The 14,314-nt window shown below is 41.6% G+C and overlaps 1 protein-coding gene across 1 annotated transcript in view; it reads left to right on the forward strand.

The window, feature by feature from the left end:
- The first annotated feature begins 1,776 nt into the window (after window positions 1-1,776).
- The window catches only part of LOC146867268 (complement C1q subcomponent subunit B-like), a 49,466-nt gene continuing 36,928 nt past the window's right edge, over window positions 1,777-14,314 (forward strand). Inside the window, exon 1 of the mRNA XM_085603932.1 lies at window positions 1,777-1,939. The gene's annotated coding sequence lies outside the window, so the exon portion shown is untranslated. The remainder of the gene's footprint in view (window positions 1,940-14,314) is intronic.

The raw sequence follows: 14,314 nt of genomic DNA on the forward strand, positions 1-14,314 counted from the left end.
TTAGCGAGTTCACACCACCGGGGCTGCGCACATCCCCCTCTGGTCCTGACGAATGCCCGATTAACACTCCATGAGGCAGAAACATGTTGACCGCCACGGAGTGAACCAGGTCTTCTATTTTTTTGACCCTCACTCCTTTTTACTCCTTTCCATTTAAGCAAAATTAATAAAGTTTCTTTTTGACTTAATTGGATATTTTAAATTCACTTTCCCCACACAACCAACCCAGCTCCGCAGTAACCTGGCGTCGCAGCACACTGGGATGACATTCGGTCGTCCCAGTGGAAGCCCAATGATGAAGCATGTCACCAACCAGGTTGGTGAGTGAGGGCTTTTTCATACCCACTGGGTATTGCTCCATAGTGGCCAAACTTACTCCCTATGAACATAACGGTTCACAGGTAATCTGAGGCTCGTTGCTCGATTGATTGATGTATTGCATTGATTAGAGTGCCCCCGTTTCATATTTTTGTACACTGGCTTTGTTGTTTATTGATATTCTACTGAGGGGACTAGCCGTGTTGATCCCTTCCTCTCCTGTTGATTTTGATGGTCTTGAAATAAAACATTTTGTTTAGCTATGCTCAACTTTTATCTATTCAGAATTCCCAATGTAGTGCTTTAATTTTCCCCAAAATATTTTTTTCTATTAAGCTTCTGTATAAAAAGTGTTATTATATATATCGAAACTCTGACTTCTTTTATCTTTCAAGTTTTACGTTTTACGTTCTACTATATGTAAATTGTATTACAATATTTCTGCATCCAGCATACGACATGCACACAGGGCTCTCTGTCAATGGTCACATACAAGTGGGTTAGTGTGTTAAGGATGGTAAAACAAAAAGGTTGTGGAATGGTGGTGCAGAGAGAGAACTGAGGTTGATGTAGATTGGGGAACAGTGAGAATTGTTTGCCAAGTTGCCGTGGAGTGAGATATGCTCTGAAGTGAACTTTACAGGTGCCCCCTCTTAACCACACATCTTCAAATAATTAAACAAAATGGCGCTCGGTGCGTGCACTCAAGTGCGGAAAAACAGGCAGCAGACTTTTAATGTTGTTGTTCTAAGGTTTTACGAAAACATTCACAGATGTTCGGCCTTGGGTGGGCATGAACACAGATGCGTATGCACGGGAAGCCGTTTTGCAATGGTTTTTAAGTCCATTCCTATGTGGCCACTTAACATGTCATATGTGTGTGTCAGTGTGTGTGTGCATAGGATGGCATGGGCAATCATTGTGGAAATATATATATTTTAAAAGCACACAATACCCACATATTGCTAAACGGACTTCCTTGTCTGTGGCTGACAACATTGTGCTTGTACAGATCGTTGTCGCTCACATGGAAAGGTAACCATAGCTCAAGTGGGCTGACCCATTGCCCATGTTGTGTGCTTTGGTGGGTGGAGCAACATGTGAATGACAGCTAAACAGACCAATGCATGAAGGGGGCTGTCTGACAGGCACTACATCTACGTTTATTATTGACACTCGTTTAGCAAAAGGTCGTGGCTGACGCCGGATCTGAGAAACTAGTACGACCCAGAGTCCCAGAGATGTCAGTATTTCATCTGATGAGAGAGTTTCACAGCAAAACAGGGGAGATCAGGCATGAGACAAAATCACATTGCACAATATGGAAGTCCAAATGTCTGAGATGGCACAATTCAGAAATAAACACATTTTCACGAAATTCAACCGTGGGACAGGAAAGTAAATCAGGATATGAAACTACAGCTTGCTGCGCAAACACATTTTAATGGTTGGCAAATATCACGAAAATGGGCCATGGTTAAAACGAAAGTTTCTGGCCCATGTCTAATGTTCTCTAAATCATTATTTTTACTTCCACTCTGCCTCTGACTGCGTCCCTTGAACATAATAGAGGCTTTGGCTCCCGCTGCGTTGTTAAATTTACTGAGCCCAGCCAGCAAAGGTAAGAGTGACATTTTTATAAAACTTTACCAAAATGATAACTATTAGCAAAACTGTATGCTTTCAAGATAGACTTATTTTAGGTTAGATGCTTTTCATTGCATTTATTGTGTGTGCACAGGGACACTCAAATTGTGTGGTTATAGAGGATATTATTTTCCAGGGTTGACTGCTTTATAATGCAAGAAAATGAATTATGTGGCACAATATGGTTCAGTCTGTAGCAGCATCATTTCATAATTTTTTTAATTATCTCAAATTTTAAGAAAATATGAATACATATCAAGCAAGATAACCGTCCATTTTTCTACCACCCTTACATTTGGGAGCTCTTCCTAGAGTGTACCATAATTAGTGTCACTGTCTTTTCAGTTTTAACTTGTGCCACACTTATGTGCAGGGTAAGAGAATAAAGGAAATTATCTTTATCTACAGCTAGGTTGTTCACTCACTTTTTATCATATTGCACATATTGCATATATTGCACATTGAATACTGGACTTTAATGCATTTTAGTGTTTATCTTGCATAATTGATACAATTTGTACTGTAGTATATTGCTCTGATTGGTCTAATAGCTGTCTGATTTGCACTTTAAATAGCTTTTTGCACAATTGATACAAACTGTACTGTAGTATGCTGGTCTAAATGTGTGATTTGCACTCTATTGTATGATTTGCACAATTGTCATATTAGATATGGTAGACCTGCGCAGTTTGCACAAATTCAATGGCCTGTATTTCAGTGTATAACTTAGTCCGCTATTGTCTTATTGGGTGAAGAGATTTAACAATTTAAGTGGTCACTTATCTATGCATTTTGCACATTTGCACTAAAAAGATGTTGAATAAACAGGCAAGCCTATATTTAAAGGTTAATTAAAGTTAAAGAAAGAAAGTAACTAGGTTGTCTTGCACCACTTAACTTTAGGAAAACTTTAACTTTCAAAGCCAACAAAAGTGTAAAAACATAAGGCCTCTCTAAATTCAAACAATGTGTATTTCCTCAACATGCAGAACCATTTCACTTTAGTACATCAGATTATAAAAGTGCATTAAGTATTTTTTAAAGTGATAGTTTTCAAATATGAATTGAGAAGCATTTATCCCCCCCCACACTGACAACAATGCCAATAGTGAATTATGAGGCAAGTCAGTTGTTATGTGCCGTCTTTGGGTGGCCTGGGTTCCTATTACACTTGGACAACAATACAGTTTATTAAAATCAAAAACAGGAGAAGGTTTAGCAGATCACATGTCCTCACGTCATGTATTTTGAGCGCCTCTTAAATGTGATAATTTTAGAAAATAGGAGGAAAAGTGAAATTAAACAATTGCCTAGGATCACACAATTCGGTAAGGTGGAGATGATGGTTTAATCCCAGATTTTCTGGTTTCACATTGTCCAATTAATCAACTAGATGTATGCTTTGCTTTCCCTATATCCACCTTACCGCTCCCTTCCCCCCAGACCACCATCCTGCTGGCATCGATGCGGCTCTCGGTCACATCACATCCCAAACTTTGTGGCGCCTGGAAAAATGTTTGCAAGCACCGCTGATGTAGTGCATCATTTGTGTCAGTGGTAGCAGGTGGTGGGCACCAGCTCTCATTTTTGCAGGCCTAGGCTTATTTTTCTCCACAGACTCTGACACCCAAGCTAGAGAGAGAAAGGGGGATAAGGGAGGAAGAAGGAAGAAGAGAAAGATAGGAAAATAGAGACAAAGGGAGACATTAGAGATGAAAAATAACCTACAAGAGTGAGATAAAGAGACAGGACGTTTACTGCAGTGAAAGAAAGAGGCATGAAGTGAAATCAAGACCAGGCAGCTGTGGAATTAGGCAAACACGTTAATTGGCATCGTTGACAGTGATTTCATTAGAAATACTCTGGGGCCCTCCACTAATTTGTGTGCAATACAATGGAAGGTGATTCATGATTAAAGCATTTTCTATACCTATGCAGATTGAGTTAGTATGTATAGAAGAGTACTGCATGGGTGCCGTGGGCCAATGCACTGCAACTGAAGTAACTTAATACATCTGAGTAGCAGGATGCAAAACAACTTTGTTTTTGTAAAATTAATTTGCGCAAATCATATAATTAGCACTAAGAAGGCAATAAAAATGTCAATACAATGAAAATAATTATTCACATAAAATAGGAGAGGTACGAGGTGAAGTAAAAAGCAGTATTCCAATGATATATTGCATTTCTCAAAAAATACTGTCACCGTAAAATAACAAGATTACCTCAAGAACGTTCAGTAATGAGGAGGAGCCAAGATGGCGACCGGGACGGCAGCGTAGACTCCCGGCTCCGTGAACCTCCGCATCCCGCACGGATATCCTGCATGAGATCCTTAGCCTGCGCTATACGCCCGTGTTTGTGAATGAGAGCGGCAACCGATCGTGTGACTCCGAAGTTTCTGGCGGCGGTACCGCCGGAGAAATGTGCATTTGAAATTTGCGGCCTGTGCAGCCCTGGAGCCGGGACCTCGAGTGGACACCTTGGCCGGGTGGCAGTTCAACAACAGCGGCCTTTGGTGACTGGGTGGAGTCGGACTACCGGAGCGGTGCGAATATCGGCCTACATTTCGCCGTGGTCGTTCCTACCACTAAGCGTAGCGGAACGAGTGCATGCCCGGGGTGGCAATTTCAAGACTCTCCGGTGATTGCCTCTGCCTTCGACGGTGAGCTGCCCGGACGCTGCCCGTAACTCGCCCTGATTCCTGCGGGCTGCTCCCGGATTTTCGCGGGCGCTGGTCCGTGGTGGGGACGACTGTTGCCCGTGACCACACAACGGATATATTTTTTGCCTGCCTCCGGAACCCTGTTTCCCAGCGACATGGACCTTGCGGCGCTTGTCCCTGGGTCCCGGTCCCAATATGGGTCGGACCTACCCGGCGGCCATCTGGTTATGATGAAGTCTACCATCCTGTCCACCGGGCCACAGCAGGATTGGGAGTGTGCGACTCTGGGGAGCGTGGCGGAGCGATCGCATAGAGCTGTGCTGGGGTACCGTGACCTACTCGAGGCTCTCGGTGCCCTTCATTCCACCTTGGTCCATGGCGTCTGGGTATTGGGGAGTAAGCTGGATGGTGTGGCATCAGCGTCGGGACAGTTGCGGCCTGCCTGCCCCCAGGTACACAGGGACTTCCTACACTGCACTCAGGAGGACAATGTCGTGGCCACCCCTGTGACTAGTGAACAGCTGAAAACTCCGGACAGTGTACTACCGTGTGAGCGGCTGGCTGTGGGTCTGATCTGTTCCGGAGGTATTGGACCTGAGTGGGGGGTGGTGGCCTTGTCCCGTGCGCGGCCTCCGGCGACCCAGGGAAAATTCAAGCAACGGTTGTCTACTCTGGCTGATTCCGCCTTCCTGGACCTTGTGTGCAGTGCAGATCCTGGGGTAGCACTGGGAAAGACGTCCCTCCATAATGCTGACTGTGTTGGTACTCAGAGACTTCCACCCCACCTGTGTGCGTCGCTTCCTGGTCGTTTTTGGACGCTCCTTTACCTTGTAACATTGGACATGGCGCCGGGTCGAGGGGTATGCATGGGCAGATTTGCAAAGAGTGGCCAAGGATAAGGCTGATCCTTCAGAGGTGGTCATCTAATAGGCGGGTGGGCTCAGGGGTTGCGTGCTCTCATGGCATAATTGTTAGTATAATAGGTGCATAATGCTCCCCATCTTTCTTTGACATGGTCGATTTTGTGTTGCTTACTGTTTGCTTTGGGGAAAACATACTGTGCGGGAGGGAGAGGCCGGGGGCATGTTTTGAAGGCCCTCCTCCAGTTTATTAATACTCTCTCTACCCCCCCGTCTGGTGGGGTTCTTTTCTTACTCCTTTTTCTCTGTTTCTTCTATATTTCGGGTCTGGTTCCAGGGCGACAGGCACACTGCTGGGGGGGGGGGGCCGTACTCATCTGCAGAGGTGCAGTATGGGGGGTTGGGGGAGGGGATTCTTTAGTCTTTAACCCCTTTTTTTTCCATGGCCTCCTTTTTCTTCTCTGATTCTTCTTTGTTTTTCTTTTCTGGGATCAGCGTGGTACAACTCCTTTGTTGTGAATCACTGCCTTTTCATGTGTGCCACAATTTCCGGGGTGTTTTCTGGGTTTTAGGGCAGGGGACTGCAGGCGCAACTGGTCATGATAGTCCTCCACATCCTGAACTTCCTGTTTCAGCGCCATTGACCCGATAGATTGCTGTTTATTGCTTACGTTTATTATTCTGCCTGCCATTTTTCGCTGCTGGGAAATTGTTTGGCACCTGATCCTTCCGTTTTTCCCTATTATAAAATGAAAACCTTTTTATCCTGGTGTCCTACTTGCGCTGCTCAATGGCCGAGAATATATTAGCATGGAGATTCTGCTCCCCGAGGTGCTGCCTGTGTTAACATTTGATCTCTGTTACTCTGACTGCTTAGCGGCCGGCCCCGGGGGGTTGTAGGCCCATACTTGTTATTGGTTGAAATGTCAATAAAGGTTTTTCAAAAAAAAAAAAAAAAACGTTCAGTAATGCAGAGGCAGCCACTTATCACACAGAATGTTAGTTGGTATGCAGGACTGAATGTTCTGTTTTTTATCTCGTTATTTATACTTTCTGGACTTCTGCTACTAAAGATATTATTCTCTCCTGAAGATAGTTTGTTGATTTCAGTCCAATGCGCAGATAATATGGAAATTCAAAATAAGTCCTTGCTCTGTACAATCTTCTGCTTATGCATTGAGAATGAATGATCAACAAAATAGTTTGAAAAATATAAAAAAAAGACTTAGCAATCCAAGTTAAACTAGCGATAGAAAGATTCTTAGGGCCTCATTTTGATGTTGGTCGGAAAGCCTTCAGCCTGCGGTCGGAGGCTTGCCGACTGACATCTTTGGTTTCACTTTCGACCGCCGTATTCCAATGACAGCGGTCCACAGGCTCATGGAGACCAGACATTTTAGGTGAGCAAATTTAGAGTGTTGCTGGTGTTGTAGGGTACTCTATATAGGTGCTGCTCTCCACCTAAACGTGGGATCTCCCCTGAGTTCTCTGCTTTTTTAGAGTGTGTGTGTGTGTGTGTGAGTTGTGTGGTGTGTGTACACAGAAACCCTTCTCAGCTCCCTCTGGATCAGTGTTACTTCATATAACTTTAATATGGCAAAAGAGAACAGCAACGCATTTCCACCAAATCGAGGTCTTGATCACATGACCTCTGGTCCACCTCTGTGCCTTTTTAACCAATTCAAACAGGATGAGACACCCATAAACATAGTAAAAACACTATCTGTTAGAAAACATGCATTACAAAGGAAAATAAACCGAAGAAATCAACATCTATTGATTGGCTCCTGCTTTCCCAGGAAATAGCAACATTATTCACATTGCACCGATATTCAATAAATAAATAAACGTTAGTAACGCAAGAAGTAGCCTATTGTTCTAATACCTGTCCCAATCAATGAAAGTAAATACGCATTCTTTTATAAGGCTATAAGTAGCATGTTTCAACTGTGTGTGTGAGCATAATAATGATATCACAATTTCGATGCTATCACTATCTTAGTCAACAGATATAAAAATGAAGTATAAGACTAATACATATACACTTCAGTAAATTCAAACAAAATCCACAGTATATCCATATTCACATGAAGTAGTCCTCTCATTGATGAGTCAAATAAGTAAACGAGTGGATATTAGTCTATGAGGCTAAAAGTAGCCTGATATTCCAATATATGTTCCAGCATAGTTGAGGTATAAACAGTAGCACATCTGATGACCTCACCAAAAGGGAGAAAGAGTTCCACGGCTATGAGGTACATATTCTCTGGTGCAGTTAACTGGCTTTATTGTGGCTTTTCTCAAGTCTTCCACGGGTTATACCCACATACTCTGGTTAGAAAAATTCATAAAGGGAGTAAGAAAATATCTCTGTGACATAACACATCAAAGCCTCAAGGGAGCCACACGCTTCACACACCTGTGTGTTTTCTAACATCATATTAACCTATATTTGATCAAAACCAAAAAATATGAATGAAAAAATAAACAGCAACACCAACAAGTATCAATTGCGGAAGGTTTACTCAATTACCCATCCCATAGATGAGAATGCAATTCATCATCGACATTCAGCCCCACCGGGGTGGTGCAACCAGCCTGTAAAATTAACTTTGATTCAAGTCTGCGTAACGCAGTCACTCTGTTCCCACCTCTCGAGTGTTTGTGTACTGAATTAATGCCAAAAAATGTGGCTGTCATCCAGTCTCCATTATATACCTCAGTGAAATCTTTGACTGTGCTGTAACTTTGGTTGTTATTGGTGATGGCTTTCCAATGCTCCAATATGTGGTTTGTAACTGTGAAGGTTGTCAAATCAATGTTGCATTTGTCACAAGGACATGTAATAGCATATACCACAAAATCCGTTTTGCACGTAATCATTTTGGGAATACGCCACTTCTTATTAAGTCTTTGAAAGGTATTCTCTTCCATGCTTGATCTATGTTTACAAGCTTTACACTGGCCACAGCGAGGAAAGCCCTTGCCTTGTTTAAGCCAATTAGTTGTTTTAGGCATTAAATGACTGTGCACTAATGTGTCCTTTAAAGACACATTTTTCTGATAAGTTAGTTTGGGAGACTCACCTGTTTTTCAAAATCCTCTTGAGTTTCCCTACATTGCTAGTGTATTTGGCGATGAATCAGATGGGTTGTTCGCTGGGTTGTCATTCAACAGAAAGAGGTGAAACAATGCTTCTTCTCAATTGATGCTATCAGCCCATACACTTGCTTGTTTCAAATCCCTACGTGGGTAGTCTCTAGCTAACAATCTTGTCATCATCTCCTGGTTTATTCTCTGATAGCTGTGTTCAGAACTGTCATTTCTTTTCGCTCTGACATATTCGCTAAAAGGGATACTTCATCTAAAACAAATTTTTATTAAGCTTTTCTTCCATATCTTCTTACAAAACAGGTTATACAATAGAGCCTTGCAAGCATTTCATAATTACAGTGTATACAGGGTATCAATAGCTTTAGCCGGTCATAGTATTATACAATTTGGCATATATATATATATATATCAGTATATTATTGTATTATTACATGTTCTGGGATACCTGGCATTGATGACCCGTCTATTCTTCCTATATATACATTAGCTTGGCTAGTATCATCCGTCTAAGTCATAACTTCTTGTTCCTGTAAAGTAAATCAACTACCCAACTCCCTCTCCGCCCCCTCCCTCCCCCTAGGTGTGCCTTAGCAGGATGTGTCTTTATAGTTCTTGCCCTATGTAGGTTTATTCTGTGAAGTCGTTAGATAATTGTCTAATGTTGGTTGTGTTGGGGTAGTATATTCATGCTCACGCTTGATTTCCTTTTCCAAAGGCCCCTTCCGGCTCATCCTCGTCAGCTTCGTTGGGTGGGTGATTCACTAGTGTCACTAATGTTTCTCATTCTCCGTCTGTTTCTAGTGACCCCCTGCCCTGTCTGGCCTCGCCCAATCTTAACTCGCCCTCGTATGTCGCCCATCTCGTAAATTACTTCTTCCACTGTTGCAACCCGGGTCTTTCCTGGGCCTTCCAATTTCTAGTGATTTTTTTTTTGTCTATCAGGAGATCCCATCTACTATAGTTAGTCTATTGTCTAAGAAATCTATGGTGTTCTGGCTGTACAGAATTGTGAATTTCAGATTCATATCGTTCTCATTTAAAGCAAGTCCAAACACATTTAACTCATTTGCAGCACCATCCCATATAAAAAATACATCATCAACGTACATCAGCCAAGTACTGTTTTTCTCCATTCAATGTGTCAAATCGCTGCCCCAGAGCACCTGCTCCTGCCACCACTTCACTGTCAAATTGGCATAGCTGGGGGTTGAAGCAGGTGCCCAAAGCAGTTCCCTGTATCTGTTTGAACAAATCTTCTTCAAACATAAAAAAAAATTCAGGCAAATATATTTCAATAATTTTCAAAACCATATGTGTGTGTTCCAAATAGTTAACGCTTCTGGCCCTTAGGAAATACTTACAGGCATTAAGACCATCAGTGTGTTTAATGCTCGTGTAGAGACTCTCTACATCCAACCATACCATCCAACATATTTTCTCCCAGTGGGAATCCTGCACTTTCTGAATAAAATCTTTGGTATCCCTCACATAAGAATTCAGATTAGTCACAAATAGACGTGTATTCAAAAAGACTATTTTTAGAAGAAACAATAGGGCATCCTGGGGGAATGCTAAGATTTTTGTGGACTTTGGTTAACAGATATAAAGTTGAAAAGGAAGGTGAATCATTTTCTAGAAATTGTTATTTGTCCCAATTGAGAAGCTGGTTCTCAACACTGCAATAGATATACATTCATCAGTTATAAGTTCCTGAAATATGACCTTTCCACTTTAACATAACATGCAGTGTTATCTGTCTACGTGCATCTTTTACGTAGTCCTCCCTGGTCATTAAAACCACATTACCTCCTTTGTCGGAGGCTTTTAATACCAGGTTTGGGTCTTTGTGTAATGCAGTAACGGCTTCCCACCGATGTTTGATTGAGATATATATATATATATATATATATATATATATATATATATATATATATATATATATATATATAATTTTTCTATGTGTGTAATTTACATTTTTGTTAATTTTTTACCATCCTATATCAATTACCACCCCATAACTCTAAAATTACCCTTACCACCCTTTACCACTACCCTCCCCTAAACCTTAAAATTACCCTTACCCCCTTTACCACTAACCAGTCTTAAATCCTAAATGTAGCCTTACAGTTTTATATATAGTTACTACTGGGTAGTTATAGTTAGGTCAGTGTTTCCATGGGAAATGCATTTTTGTATTGCTAATAACTTTGGTGCCTTTTGCTGAATCTTCACAAAAGTTTCTAAAAAGTTGCTCTATTTTACCTAGTTTGTGCACGGAAAGGGCCAGGGCCGAGAAAAAAAGGGGTCCCAAAATGCATTTTACTTAGTCTTTTTGTGCAGCGCTACTGCAAAAACTGCTGAATGGAACTATACCATATTTTGCAAGATGCTCAATCTTTGTCCAGAAAGTGTGCTTCTGTAGGTATTGCGTTAGCCAATTTTACGAAAATATATGCATATTATACTTACAGAAAGAGTCTTTCAGCCGTCTGTTTTCATCCATTGTTCTGTTTTAGTGTTGTTCACATTTTGCTTCACCCCACTACACCATATAGCCTGTAGCAATTGGTCAGCCTACTGCAGCCACTGGCTACCTTCATTTTCAGTGACAGTATTTAGCCCTTTCACAACCGGCACACCCTTGCACAAGGTAGTTAACAGTGCCCGTGTTTTTTGTTTTTAATTTCTTATTATTGCTTTGATGTTGCCTTTATTTGTAGAGCTACTAAATAAGATCAAAGGGCACATTCCAGCTTTACCAGTTCATATCTCCTACCAATGCTGTAGTAATTTTATTTTTTTACGTGGCCTTTGTTTATTTATCTTACTGCTGCTTTTTCACACCATACTAGTAACTCACATGAACTCTGAATATAAGCCCCTGAGCTTGCGTTATCTATGCAACCCTAACTGTATGTCTGTCTGTCATTTCTTCTTTCTTTTGTTCCTCTTTCTTTTCCTCCTTTCATTCCTACTTTATTTCCTTCCATGCTTTTCTTTCCTTCTTTTCTTTTTCATTCTTTTTTACATCCTTTCTTTCCTCCCTCCCCTTTCTTCTTTCTTTCTTTCTTTCCTCTCTTCTTTCCTTTTTCTTTTTTGGCTTCCTAATTTTCTTTCTTGCCGTCTTCTTTCTTTTCTTCTTTCTTTCTTTCTTTCTTTTTTTCTTTCTTTCTTTCTTTCTTTCTTACTATGGCCACTGGAGGCCCACATTCTGGAAGCCACAACCTTTCCCGTTCTGTAAAGCAAGACAAAACCCATGAGCTGGTAGTGGCATCCCAACATACAGTCTGCTCCTGGACAGACAGAGCATGGCTGCCCCTTGGTGGGGGATTCTGGCACACCAACCCAGACCTCCCTGCCTTCAGTGGTTGCATTAATTTTTTTATTGTTGTTTTTGTTTAATATCTGTTTATTGAATACAAACAAATAGAAAGCACATGTCGCAGTGAAGGAAAAACAGTGAGCATTAATTTTTGAGCACTTTTTTAACATGAACTTTTCCATATAAAGATAAATGTATCTCAAAATTGTATCAGATTTAGCCAAATTTGGCATGCAGACAAAATTGAGGAGGTGAGAAGCTGTGCCAGTGTATGTTATCCATGGTCTGGTCTGGTTCGTTGCGGAGTTTGGGAGTAACGTGAGAAGAGAGATGGTGGGGGATGTATTGGGTTAAAGAGGTGAGAGGAGGAGCTAGATGGAACTTGGGAGATACATTTTAATGCATGGGCAAATGCCCAAGGGCCTAACGTACAAGGGCATCCCTGGTAAAGTCATTGGACCAGCCAGAAGTCTTCCTGCAGTAGCATAATAATGGTTTGCTTCAAAAACACATTCTTTTTTAATCTGGCAGATGGACAGGTACACTTCACAGAAGCTAAGTGCAAATGCACGGCCTGCCCAACCTTAACACTTGCGCTGCCAGCCAGTTGGCAGAAATTACGTTAAAAATACATCTCCTGTCTCAAGTCCCTCTCCTTACTACACTTAACTCTTGTACCTCATCTCTGACTTTCTTTCTACCCTTTTCTAGTATGGATACCAGATGGTAAATTGTGGCTTTCCTATTACCTTGAGAAAATGCCTCAAACTTGTGTGTACTTTGTGCAGGCTGGGACCCAAGGCCCCGCCTTGTGTGCTATACATGACCAGAAACAAAGTGATAACTGACTCCAGAGATACTCCCCAGGTTCCCAGCTTCAGGGGCAGTTCAAGATACTGACTGGTGACTGACTCAGTTTGGTTAAGGCACACATCCTGTCCTGTCCTTTGGATTCTTGGAGGAGGTCACTATTATCAAAATTGTCAAAAGATGCTGACAATGATAATACTAATAAAGCATTTTATAGTGCTTCTTATTACACTACTGCTATTCTAATTGTGGTACATTACAGATCTTACTATTACCCAACTGAATGGCACTGAACTTACTAATATCAGAACAGAAGGCTGAGTCAGTCTTTCCAGGATCCACATATGGATGCTACATGTGCAAAACGTGTGGTGATGGTGAATAGAAAAGTGCAAGAATCGTTTTAGACACTCATGGGCACTTAAAGCAATGGTGGCTGTAATTTAAAGCATAGATTTAGTCGAACATTCCAGAAGAAACACTGTTCACTTTTCTTATTCAATACCCAGATTGCTAAGAATATTGGGTCAGACTCTTTATTATTACATGTAACTCATATATTACTTACTACACTCCTCATCAGTGCCTACTCCTCACTTCTTTGAATTCCCCAGGAAGCAGAAAACCTGCTTTTTTAAATTAACCAACCTACCATAGGCAGGGCTAGGCACACAGTGCCAGGATACTCTTGTGGGTGATAGTGCACTTTACAAACACACATAACATATCATGACATGATATGACCACTGTTCCATTTAAGCTGAGCGGTTGCGCGCCCACGCACCTCTGTGCCCTTGAGCGCGCAGTGCGAGGTTTGTGGCGCGCACACACATTCCCGAGAGTGTTCGCGTCGCCGCTTTTAAAAGACGAGCGATGCAAAAAACCTGCACTGCATCTCCTGGTTGCAGAGGAAGAGGCAACTTGTGGGCTCAAGGACGGAGCACTTCATTTCTTTTCTAGAGTATTCATGTTAATTGCACAAGCGATTAACATGAATACTTTAAACAAAAGTACACAATCACCTCGCAGCCATGCTGTAGTAACAAAAGAAAACAGCACCGAACACGTCGTGTGTTTTCAGCATCACCTGAAAACACACGCCGAGTTTGTAGGTTTGCCACATTTCTTTTCTTAACTCCCCATGTTCTGCACTTCAGGTTAAATAATAATTGCTACGACTTTAGGTGAACATTTAATTTTGATGAGAAACAATATGACCTTATGGGCTCAGGTTTTTAATTTGTGTCAGGGGTCCATGAGATTGCATTTTTGCTTGGATTTTGTACTCCTACCTTATGAATGATGTCATTTGAACTTTCATTTTAAAAATGTATTTTTCGTTCATAAGAAAAAAATAGTGGATTTTAATTTTTGGGAAATCAGCTGCTGCAATTAAGTTTTTTATTCAGATATGCATGGTGAAAGGCAGAGGCGCAACCAGAGCCAAATCTCAGTGGGTTGGGGGGCTGATAAAATTTCAGGGGGGGGTGAATTCTTCCAACATTGGCAGAGTGGAGCTGCAGGGAAGGGGTGACAAAACAACAAAGCCTCGTTAACAAGTGAATGGTCTTTTAAAGA

The sequence above is a fragment of the Triturus cristatus genome, chromosome 1_2 (genome assembly GCF_964204655.1).
Source record: "Triturus cristatus chromosome 1_2, aTriCri1.1, whole genome shotgun sequence".
Lineage (NCBI taxonomy): Eukaryota > Metazoa > Chordata > Amphibia > Caudata > Salamandridae > Triturus > Triturus cristatus.